We start from the raw sequence: 11,434 nt of genomic DNA, 5'->3' as shown, positions 1-11,434 counted from the left end.
CAACACACCTCTAAAAATTTTTATTTTCTTCAATTAAACGGAAAGAAGGGGGTGTTCTCACAGAACCACTGGGAACCCTTCCCACTGGAAAAATGACCAAAATATCGTCCCCGGTGGAAAATTATCCTCCAATTTTTGTCCCAACTGAAAATAATCAGATAAGCAAATCCTCATCCCTACTAAATTTTCTGCCTTGAAAACAAAAGAAATTAAGTTCCCTGTCATAAAAAATATGGGAGTATCAATCCCCATCGAGTTTCAGTCTGTTATTTTTACCCCCACTGGTTGAAAAGATCCTACCGGGTCTGTGAGAAGGGGGTGTGAAAGACAATAAAGTCTCTACTACTAAAATTATACCTGAAATTTGATATCTATCGTTTTAAAAATTTGAAAATAAACCAGCTGCACTGGAAGCTCCGGCTTAAGAGATTAAAAGATGTGAAAGATGAGCTTGTTGAGTTAGTTGTGTTAGAACGTTGCCCACAAACTGCTAATCAGAACAGATCAGAAAGCAAAGTAATGATTCTATTGCAGAGCGAGTATGAGAAATAATCTTAACGAATAAATAAACCAGCTGGAAGTTTAGCTCTTCTAAGTGATTACACATGCACTTTCTTGCCTAAAGAACCAACCCCAACCCCGCCCACTCATCCTCGACTAAAAAGTTCAAAATAGACGATATCGGCTTTCCGAATTCTCCCCGAATGATTACCCATGATGCATTGCGCAAAAAATTCACGGAAAGTCAATATCCTCCGTGAATTTTTTTGCGCAATGCATCATGGGTAATCATTCGGGGAGAATTCGGAAAGCCGATATCGTCTATTGGAGCTAAATGAGATAAAAATTTAGAAGTCAATATTTCCAAGTTCTTGATTTGATTGTCCAGATAAAATTTTGGGGAGAAAAATAGCCTAAATTAGAGGCCACGGGCTTTTAGCTAAGCATTATTTTTTCTGTTGGGATAATACTTGGGGGAGAGTAGGATAAACCAAATAAAATGGTACAATAGTGTGTATGTAATAAATAGTGGTATATATATTTGGAAAAAACCTGTTTCGGGTTTGAAAAATCTTCAAAAGGAACGGTTGCCCCAGCCAATGAAATTACGACAAAGTCCAAAAAATATCATTTTCAGTTATAACACTGTGAAAATTTTTCCGATCTTGTTCAAATTTACACAGGAATTGTGTTTTAGTATCCTTTACTGAATTCTTATAGTGATATGTTTGTAAAAAATCTGTGTCGGGTTTGAAAAATCAAAGGAACGGTCGCCAGCCGCGATGAAATTACGACAAAGTCCAAAAACGATCATTTTCAGCCATAACACTGTGAAAATTTCTCCAATCTTGTTCAAATTTACACAGGAATTGTGTTTTAGTATCCTTTATTGAATTCTCATATTGATATGTTTGTAAAATATCTGTGTCGGGTTTGAAAAATCAAAAGGAACGGTCGCCAGCCACGATGAAATTACCGTCAACTGCTCCAACTTGGGACTATCTTACGCAACATGGAAGGGCCATTCCACCAACATTTCACCGAACCTCAAAAGTCATTAGATTTGAGTTTAATGAACCGCGTATTAAAAAATACACGATTTCTCTTTCGATTTTACAGTAAGTGAAAATACAGACCAGATATCAACAAGTCCCATGTTGCGTACACTCCTTCCAAGTTGGAGCAGTTGACGGTACGACACAAAGTTCATAAACGATCATTTTCAGCCATAATACTGTGAAAATTTCTCCGATCTTGTTCAAATTTACACAGGAATTGTGTTTTAGTATCCTTTACTGAATTCTCATAGTGATATGTTTGTGAAAAATCTGTGCCTGGTTTGAAAAATCAAAAGGAACGGTCGCCAGCTGCGATGAAATTACGACAAAGTCCAAAAACGATCATTTTCAGCCATAATACTGTCAAATCTTTTCCAATCTTGTTTAAATTTACACAGGAATTGTGTTTTAATATCCTTTATTGAATTCTCATAGTGATATGTTTGTAAAATATCTGTGTCGGGTTTGAAAAATCAAAAGGAACGGTCACCCAGTCAAAAAATAATGAATACAAAACAGGCAGAAACAGGATCATTTTCAGCCATACACATAACACCACAAAAACTGCTCAGATCGTTTTGAAATTTGCACTGTATAATGTTGCAATTTTTATAGTATTCTCTTTCGAATTCCAATGGATGTGTGTTTGAAAGTTTCATTCCATTGTCAAGTTACAGAGTTTTATGGTTTTGTGCGTCCATAAAACTAGAGAAGTTAGCCATATGCAAGATTTTAAGCACTCTAGCAGCTGACGATTCATGGCCAAAATTTCTCCAAAGTCTTTCCACATTGTTATAGACCAGTATGCATCAAACTTCTCATAAATCATGTCCAAAACATCATGAATAATGATGAAAATTATCACTATCTTTCACTGAGATTTGCAGAATTGGGCTAAAGCTTCAGATGTATCCGGCTCAACTTAGAATTTTTTTCAAGTTGAATACTGACCAAAGAGGGTCTCGAACCGGGAACCTATAGGTTTCGAAAGCAATGCCCTATCCACTAGGCCAAGCCGGGCTGCCGAAAATTCGTTATTTAGGGTTACTTATACGAAGGTCTTAGTACTATATATAAATAAGTTTGACTGACGAGTTAGGCTAACTGTTATGATCGCCATTACTCCGAAGAAGCCACCACACGTGTGCACCGCCGGCCGGGTGAGGGGTTAGGGATGTGCACCAGGGTGGCTTCGCCACCCTGGTGCAAATCCCTAACCCTATGCGACGCGCTACGCGCGTCGCGTAGTATACGCGCGTGCTCCGCGCGGTATATGCACGCGTCCCGCGCGTCCGGATGCATCTGAAGCATTAGCCGAATCTAAGCCCACTTTCGGCAGCCATCTTTTTCTAAATACTTTCGCAATATTATCGAAATCCAGATAATCCGTTTTTATTAAAACGGAATAGATCATCGGATTAGATAAACAAAAAAAAATGTCTTGACCTTGACCGTCGTTGTCGGAAGAGAGAATTAAAGGCTCCTAGGCCGGAGCAATGAAACAAATATTTTTATATACAGTAAAAAAATAAAAAGGGGGAGTTGAGTTTATAGGGAGTTTATAGTTTTTACTTGGTGNGCTGCGCTGGAAGCTCCGGCTTAAGAGATTAAAAGATGTGAAAGATGAGCTTGTTGAGTTAGTTGTGTTAGAACGTTGCCCACAAACTGCTAATCAGAACAGATCAGAAAGCAAAGTAATAATTCTATTGCAGAGCGAGTATGAGAAATAATCTTAACGAATAAATAAACCAGCTGGTAGTTTAGCTCTTCTAAGTGATTACATATGCACTTTCTTGCCTAAAGAACCAACCCCACCCCCCGCCCACTCAACCTCGACTAAAAAGTTCAAAATTGGAGCTAAAGGAGATAAACATTTAGAAGTCAATATTTCCAAGTTCTTGATTTGATTGTCCAGATTAAAATTTCGGGGAGAAAAAATAGCCTAAATTAGAGGCCACGGGCTTTTAGCTAAGCATTATTTTTTTCTGTTGGGATAATACTTGGGGGAGAGTAGGATAGGATAAACCAATTAAATGGTACATAGTGTGTATGTAATAAATAGTGGTATACTTGGAAAAAAACCTGTTTTGGGTTTTGAAAAATCTTCAAAAGGAACGGTCACCCCAGCCAATGAAATTACGACAAAGTCCCTTTACTGAATTCCCATAGTGATATGTTTGTAAAAAATCTGTGTCAGGTTTGAAAAATCAAGGAACGGTCGCCAGCCGCGATGAAATTACAGGAATTGTGTTTTAGTATCCTTTATTGAATTCTCATAGTGATATGTTTGTAAAATATCTGTGTTTGGGTTTGAAAAATCAAAAGGAACGGTCGCCAGCTGCGATGAATGAATTACCCTCAACTGCTCCAACTTGGGACTATCTTACGCAACATGGGACGGCCATTCCACCACATTTCACCAAACCTCAAAATCATTAGATTTGAGTTTAATGAACCGCGTATTTAAAAAATACCCGATTTCTCTTTCCATTTTACAGTAAGTGAAAATACAGACCAGATATCAACAAGTTCCATGTTGCGTACACTCATCCCAAGTTGGAGCAGTTGACGGTACGATACAGAGTTAAAAAACAATCATTTTCAGCCATAATACAGTGAAAATTTCTCCGATCTTGTTCAAACTTACACAGGAATTGTGTTTTAGTATCCTTTACTGAATTCTCATAGTGATATGTTTGTAAAAAATCTTTGTCGGTTTGAAAAATCAAAAGGAACGGTCGCCAGCCTCGATGAAATTCCGACAAAGTCCAAAAACGATCATTTTCAGCCATAATACTGTGAAAATTTCTCCAATCTTGTTCAAACTTACACAGAAATTGTGTTTTAGTATCCTTTACCGAATTCTCATAGTGATATGTTTGTAAAATATCTGTGTCGGGTTTGAAAAATCAAAAAAAGGAATGGTCGCCAGCCGCGACGAAATTACGACAAAGTCCAAAACGATAATTTTCAGCCATAATACTGTGAAAATTTCTCCGATCTTGTTCAAATTTACACAGGAAATTGTGTTTAGATCCTTTACTGAATTTTTCATAGTGATAGTGTTTTGTAAAAAATCTGTGTCGGGTTGGAAAAAATCAAAAGGAACGGTCGCCAAGCCGCGATGAAATTACAACAAAGTCCAAAAATGATAATTTTCAGCCATAACACTGTCCGACTGTGAAAATTTCTCCAATCTTGTTAAAATTTACACAGGAACTGTGTTTCATTATCCTTTATTGAATTCTCATAGTGATATGTTTGTAAAAAATCTGTGTCGGGTTTGAAAAATCAAAAGGAACGGTCGCCAGCCGATGATGAATACAACAATAACAAAGTCCAAAACAGGATCATTTTCAGCCATACATAACACCACAAAAAATACTGTGTATCAATGGCTGTGTGTTTGAAAGTTTCATTGTCAAGTTTGAAAATCCAAAAGGGACAACCACCAATTATTGGCAATTAGATGACCAAAAGTCCACAATTCAATAGATCATTTTTACAGCATAAAATCATGAGAAACACACGTATTTGAATTCAGTATACAATAGCAGTACAACGTACAACGCAACATCAAACTTCTCATAAATCATGTTCAAAACATCATGAATAAGGATGAAAATGATCAATTTTTCACTGAGATTTGTCAGTATTCACAGCTCACCAGTCCACGACCTTTCGATAGCCATCTTTTTCTAATATTTTCGGCCAATCAAATCACAGTATTATCGGAATCAGTGATCCGTTTTTGTTAAATCGGAATAGATCATCGGATTAGATAAACAGACAAAAAATGTCTTGACCCTTCTTCTTGTCGGAAGAGAGAATTAAAGGCTCCTAGGCCGGAGCAATTAATTAGACCTTAGATCTAATTTTTTTCAAGTCTGATAACTTTCAACAAGTAAAATTAAATAAATTCCCAATTAGCTTGTCATTGACTGAAATTTTCTTTTGCTGTTTCTTGGTAAAAACTTACCGTGAAACCTTATAAGTTTCTTATTTCCGCACTAAGATTCTTGGCCAGTTTACAACGGAAAATGGCTAAGTCCGGTTAAGCAAAAAAAAGTGAACCAGTCTGGCTGTTCATAAGTTTGCCTTTTTAACTGATTTCATATTGATTTGCCAGCTTAGTATCTTTAATTTTTTGGCCGGTTAGCCCGGGGAAAATAGCCAAAATATTCCGGAACGGGACCAAGAATCTTAGTGCAGAAAAAAGAAACTTATAAGGTTTCACGGTACTCAACTGTCTTTGTATTTTTGTAGGCTGAAGATACTGTTACTGAAAACCAGGAGACATCTAAGCATGGTGAGTGTAGAAAGAAATATTTTTGGGCCTTGGGGTAGGTATAGGACTACAGTAACCTTTGATTAAAGTAACCTTTTTCTGTCCCTTTTTTTATGGTTTGAAAGGATTTTTCAGGGATTAAATTTTGCAATTTTATGTTTTCAAAATATGTTGCAGAATAATTTCGTGATTTTTTGTGAATTTTTTTACCCAGTTTAATACCCTTAAAATAAAGGCTTTTCCTAAAAGATTTTTTATAAATTTCAAAGAAAATTTAGGTGTAACCACTGCTTTAACTTATTTTTGTAACCGTAAATATTTGTTCCCTCAAGAACATTGATTCTGTGAACATTTTAAAGCAAATTTTTATCATTTTCTATAGTTTTTATCATTATATATCCCAACATACATGTCTTCTGTGTTTCTCTTAGCCCGGCGTGACCACCTGGGTTCGTCTTTTGGATTTGTTTTGTTTTGTTTTTTGTCTGTCTCATCCGTCATTCTTGTCGCCTTTATTGCAATAGTCTCCACAAAAATTTTATTACATACATACTTACTTGTTATATTTATAGTCAGTTATAATGTGAGTATATCTCTTTTGACGAAAAAATAGGCAGGGCAGCGTCCGTTAGTGGCCAAAAAGGGCACTTTTTCTAGTGTTTTTCACTAAAAAGGCAGTTTTTTTACCAAAGTTTTAGTGATTTCAGGAGGGGCAGCATCCGATGACCGGATGCTAAAAGCGCACAAAAAATGGTCTGCAAATCAAAATTCAAAATTTTAAGCCATTTTTCAATTTTTTTTCAATTCTCAAAATTGTGATCTAAAACTAATATTTTTAAAAAGTAATCAAGAACAACAAGAAATCATTCAAATCCTCACCAAAAATTTGGAACAGGGCAGGTCGATTTGAAAAATTTTGAATGTTTTTTGTCCAATACCTAGGAAATTGAAAGAAACAGGCGAATTCACAAACTTGAATCCTTTGCATCAACATCAACACATTAACATATTTTTTTTCCTCTAGATCAACAAATGAATTTACTATAATCGTACTGATCTTCCCTTTATGATTTTATAAAAATTTGTGTTTAAAGTTTCTATTGATTTTCATCACAGCCTTTTTATCTCAAAATAAAATAGAGATGTTTCATTCAAAAAGCAGATATCAGATTAGTTTTCATTGATGAAAAAACGTAAAAGTTGGCAAAAGAAGTTTTTTGGATCGTGTTTAAATTCAAATTTTGATGATGAAAATGCATTATTTTGAAAACATAATGTAAAGTGAAAAACTTTTTTCTGGTTTGATGTGAAAAAAACAATAAATTTTTTACTTTTAATCATCGTAAACACTTTTGATACCATAAAAAGCAACTTTTCTAGGAAAACGAAACTGTCTCAATGTTACAGGCCACTTGATTGCAATTGTTGTGTTTTCAAACAAAAACAAAAGAATGGATGAAAATGGAACTATTAAATGTACAGTAAACAAGATTTAAAGCTAAACACACTTTTTTTTTGTTATAAACTCAATGCTCTCTCTTTTCTAAATTATTTGTCAAACTTCATGGTTCAATTTAGGTCCCTTCAAAAGTGAAATGGACGAGTCCCTCTACCTGAAGATCGTTAAATGTTTAAGTCTTTTCCATTGTCAAGACTCTGGCATTGTGTGTGATGAAGAAAAAGACACCCTGGCAAATTTTTACAAAGATGAGAAAAGAAACTTTTTCATTGAAAAGAATACCAAAAAACCAAAATTCGAAATTGTCATTGAAAATGGGTGTGTTCAAAAATTTGAAGATGGTTGTCCGATGCTGAAAGTGAATAAATATCATCGGAAAACAAAAATGACTGAAACGAAGATTCTTGTTCCAAAAGAGAAGGTAATTTTAAAAAACCTGGAACTACCTCAGGAAAAATGTTAACAGGATTTCAAATTTTAGCAGGTCTGGTTGCAGTTCCTATGAAAAGCACACTTTTGGCAAGGTTATGGATAGAGGAACCAAAATCACATACATACAAATTTAGTTTGAACGCTATGGTCTATTTTTCGGACAGAGTTTCTAAGCCAAAATCATTCGGGTAAATATTTTTAGAACTTTCAACTTGAAAATTTTGTCATATTGTACCTGAAATCTCCCAAAGGGGGGGGGGGCAAAAGAGAAAATCAAAATCCAGAGGGGATTTCAAAAAAGGGTGACCAAATTTTTCTGGGGGGGAAGAACTTTTCAACTTTTTAACAGAAAGTCTTCTGACACCTTTTAGTTTTTTTTTACATCGAGAGACCAACTTTCTCAAGTGACACATGATTTTTATTTAGATTTCGCAATTTATCTTTTAAAGAAGTTCATTTTGGTGTGTAATGCAAATTTCAAAGGTTTATAAAAATTAATTACCCGGATCCAGCTCGTGAAAAGGGGGGAGAGAGTTTTTTTCAACATTCCTGGAGGGAAAGAATTTTTTTCATTTTCAGGGGGGATTTGACAACTGGGGCAGTATAAAAATTTCTGGGGGGAAACTGACCCAGGAGTAAACTATGAATAAGGGCCATTGTTAAAAGGGTTGGCATAATAAGGGCAAAAATTTTCCAATTTTTTACTTAAAAGCACGTTAATTTTTGACCAATTTTTCTCAATTTAAAGGATTTTAGGCAAAAAAAGAAAATCATCCTTTTTTTACTCTATTCAAAATTTGACAAAAATCAGTGTGATTTTCAATGGAATTTTAAACAGTTTAAATAAAGCCGAAAGTTAGGCTGTGGTGGAAGGAATAAGGACTGGCATAAAAGGGGTCGTTGTTAAATTAGGGCCGATGTAAAAAGGCTGATAAGGTATGTGATTTTGGTACCTCTTTTCATTACATTTCGGAAGAAAATGCATCAAGTGCTTTGACTAAAAAAAGATCAAGCTTATTTTAAATATTAAAAAGTCATTAATAATATCATCAAGGTTTTGTTTTTTCTATCATCAAGGTGCCCCTTGTCTTGAGAAGGCTACACAATATAAATGTTGGTGGTCGTATTCAAGGATGCCGTCCAACAGGCCGTGACAAGTTGATCAAAGACTTCAACAATGAACATTACTTTCATGGCATCAGAAAGTGTGTCATTGAATTTCTAAAAAACTGTTCAACATGTCAAAAAACTGTTTCATTGCCTCACATCAAAGCACCACCTATCCCAATCCGGACCTATTTTCCACATCAACGTTTACAAATGGATCTCATACAAATGGCATCGAAAAGAAAAGCACACATGATATTGAATCCCTGGCGATTTTCCTACATTTTGTCAGTCAAATGCTGTTTTTCAAAATATGGTTGGCTCTTTCCTCTCAGAAACAAAAAAGATTAGTGGTGTTTATTTGGCCATGAAGTTTCTTTGTGAGAAGGAGGGTTTTCCAGAAATAATGCAGAGCGATAATGGGAAAGAATTTGTTGGCAAAATTGTAAAAAGAGTTTTTTAAAAGTCATGAGGTGCGAATCAAACACGGAAGACCTAGGCATCCGCAAAGCCAAGGTCAAGTGGAGAACCTTAATAAAACAGTAAAGAATCATTTAAAAAGACTCCTATGTGAACTTGATAAGGAACAACAAGGAAAGATTTGGCCCCTACTCCTTCCTGGAATCGCAACAACTTACAACAACAGCTACCATCACACCATTGAGGACATTCCTTTTCGATTGTATCATAACCGTGAGCCAAATCAACTCAAACATTATGTTGTCCCAGATGATTATGACTGGTGTCTACAAACTGGAACAAAAAATGACAAAAGGAAAAAGTGAGTACTTAATAAAGACTAATTACTGAAATTTGTACACTGTACTGAAGGTAATCAATGTATTAGAATACTGTATTTCAATGTGTTTATATCACCAAATCTGATCAAAATCAGAATAGGTTTGTATTACTTGGAGTTGGGTTTAGATGATTGACAGGGTTGACAGGGTTTGCAGGAAAAACTATTTTTTACCATATTTTTCATAATTTCCAGGGACAAAGAAGACAATGATATTGGTAATAGTGATGAATGTTATGAGGGTGATGATGATTTTGATGAATCGAATGATTCTGACGATGAAGATATACCTGAAGAGGAGATCCCACCCATAGCCCCGGAAGAGGAGATGATGTCGTTGAACGATTTATTGCAATCTTGTGCTAGTGCTTCTCTTTCCAGTGGATTTCTATCCCAGAAAAGAGATCATGAAATTGATTCTCATGAGATCGATGATGTAGATGAAAGAACAGTAGATGATTTTGGCACAATCAACTTTCAGGCTTCTTTATATTCATTAGCAAAGAATGCAGAATGGTTACGGTATACTGCATTAGAAAGTACTACTGAATACACGATTCATGCTAACTTCAAACAAGCACTTGGACCTTTCAAGAAAAGTATTTTTAAAATTGGACAGCGTGTTCTTTTCCGTAATCCCGATTTAAATAAATACACTTTTAAAACGTTTTCATTCGACAAGTTGAACTTAATTGGCACTGTGAAAGAGGCATCTGGTCACACATACAAGGTTGAGGTACAAGAAGGGGAAACAAAGGTGGTAAAATCAGTATTCAAGGGAGAAATGGTGCCTCTAGCTGATGGAGATGAAAATATTCCAGACGAAGAAGTAAATGATGGCAACGTTATGAATTTGACCAAAGTGCTAAACAATGTTACTGATGTCGCTGCAAGAGCCAGGGAAGCTATCTACAATCATCCTGATTCGCTGCGCAACAACAAGAAACTTGATGTTTGCTCTCTTATGTCAAGGTAATTTTTATCTTTCTTACTTAAACTTGAATTTGAAATGAAGAATACCTGAAGGGTTATGTTATAGATATTTTAAAAAAATAGACAAAATGCATTCCATAAATATTTACAAAAATTTTATTTTTCATTTTTTCTGTACAATTAAAAAAATGAGACCCTCATGATGAGAGTATTTCACCATAGGTACTTTTTAGCATTGGACAATGAACTATCAGCGACGTTGTCTTCAGATAATGAGCTCACTGACCAACTATCACTTCAGTCAGATAAAATCATTGAAGATCTTCGAAAACGTGGGTTTGGTTTTTTTATGTATGGTGCTTGGGCTTGGGAAAACGCAAGACGGAATGTTCTACCATCTCATTTGATAGAGTTTGTTAAAGTTCACCACCCATCCTTTATGGTAGATCACAGTTGCATTGATTGTTTCCAGGGCTCAGATTCTTGCTCCCACGAATGCTGTTATTTTAAGGCGAAAGACTTTGCTGAAAGAACAGGCTTGCAAGTGGTTAAAAAGAAAGGTGAGGCTTAACGGTTAACTTTTCTACAGATCATTTTTGTTTGAAACTTTCAAAATAAGACTCAACTATTGAGAAGTACTCAAAATAGTTAATATTATTCAAAGGAGGTTGTACCCGCTTTGCAGTTTTTTCCAAGAGCCAGTAGTTTAGTTTTTTTCTGTGTATAGGTTACACGGTCTACTAATGAACAAAAAAAGACGAACACTACTAACAAAAAATAATAGCCTTTTCCCCTCCGCTAGGCACCACGTGATATCGAAAAAAAGTTTTTAAATAGAACTACCCAAAAAAAACATT

General features: G+C 35.4%; 2 long non-coding RNA genes across 2 annotated transcripts; both read left to right on the top strand.

The window, feature by feature from the left end:
- The first annotated feature begins 5,823 nt into the window (after positions 1-5,823).
- On the top strand, positions 5,824-9,183 carry LOC136821688 (uncharacterized). Its single transcript, XR_010848794.1, has 3 exons — positions 5,824-5,868; positions 7,426-7,727; positions 8,816-9,183. It is a non-coding gene; the product is annotated as an uncharacterized lncRNA (long non-coding RNA).
- A 1,010-nt stretch (positions 9,184-10,193) lies between these two features.
- Positions 10,194-11,137, top strand: LOC136821687 (uncharacterized). The gene is made up of 2 exons (XR_010848793.1): positions 10,194-10,616; positions 10,800-11,137. It is a non-coding gene; the product is annotated as an uncharacterized lncRNA (long non-coding RNA).
- The last annotated feature ends 297 nt before the right edge of the window (positions 11,138-11,434 follow it).

This window comes from Clytia hemisphaerica, unplaced genomic scaffold (assembly GCF_902728285.1).
Source record: "Clytia hemisphaerica strain Z4C2 unplaced genomic scaffold, Clytia hemisphaerica genome assembly, whole genome shotgun sequence".
Classification (NCBI taxonomy): Eukaryota; Metazoa; Cnidaria; class Hydrozoa; order Leptothecata; family Clytiidae; genus Clytia; species Clytia hemisphaerica.
This window is presented reverse-complemented; position numbering and strand designations above follow the sequence as displayed.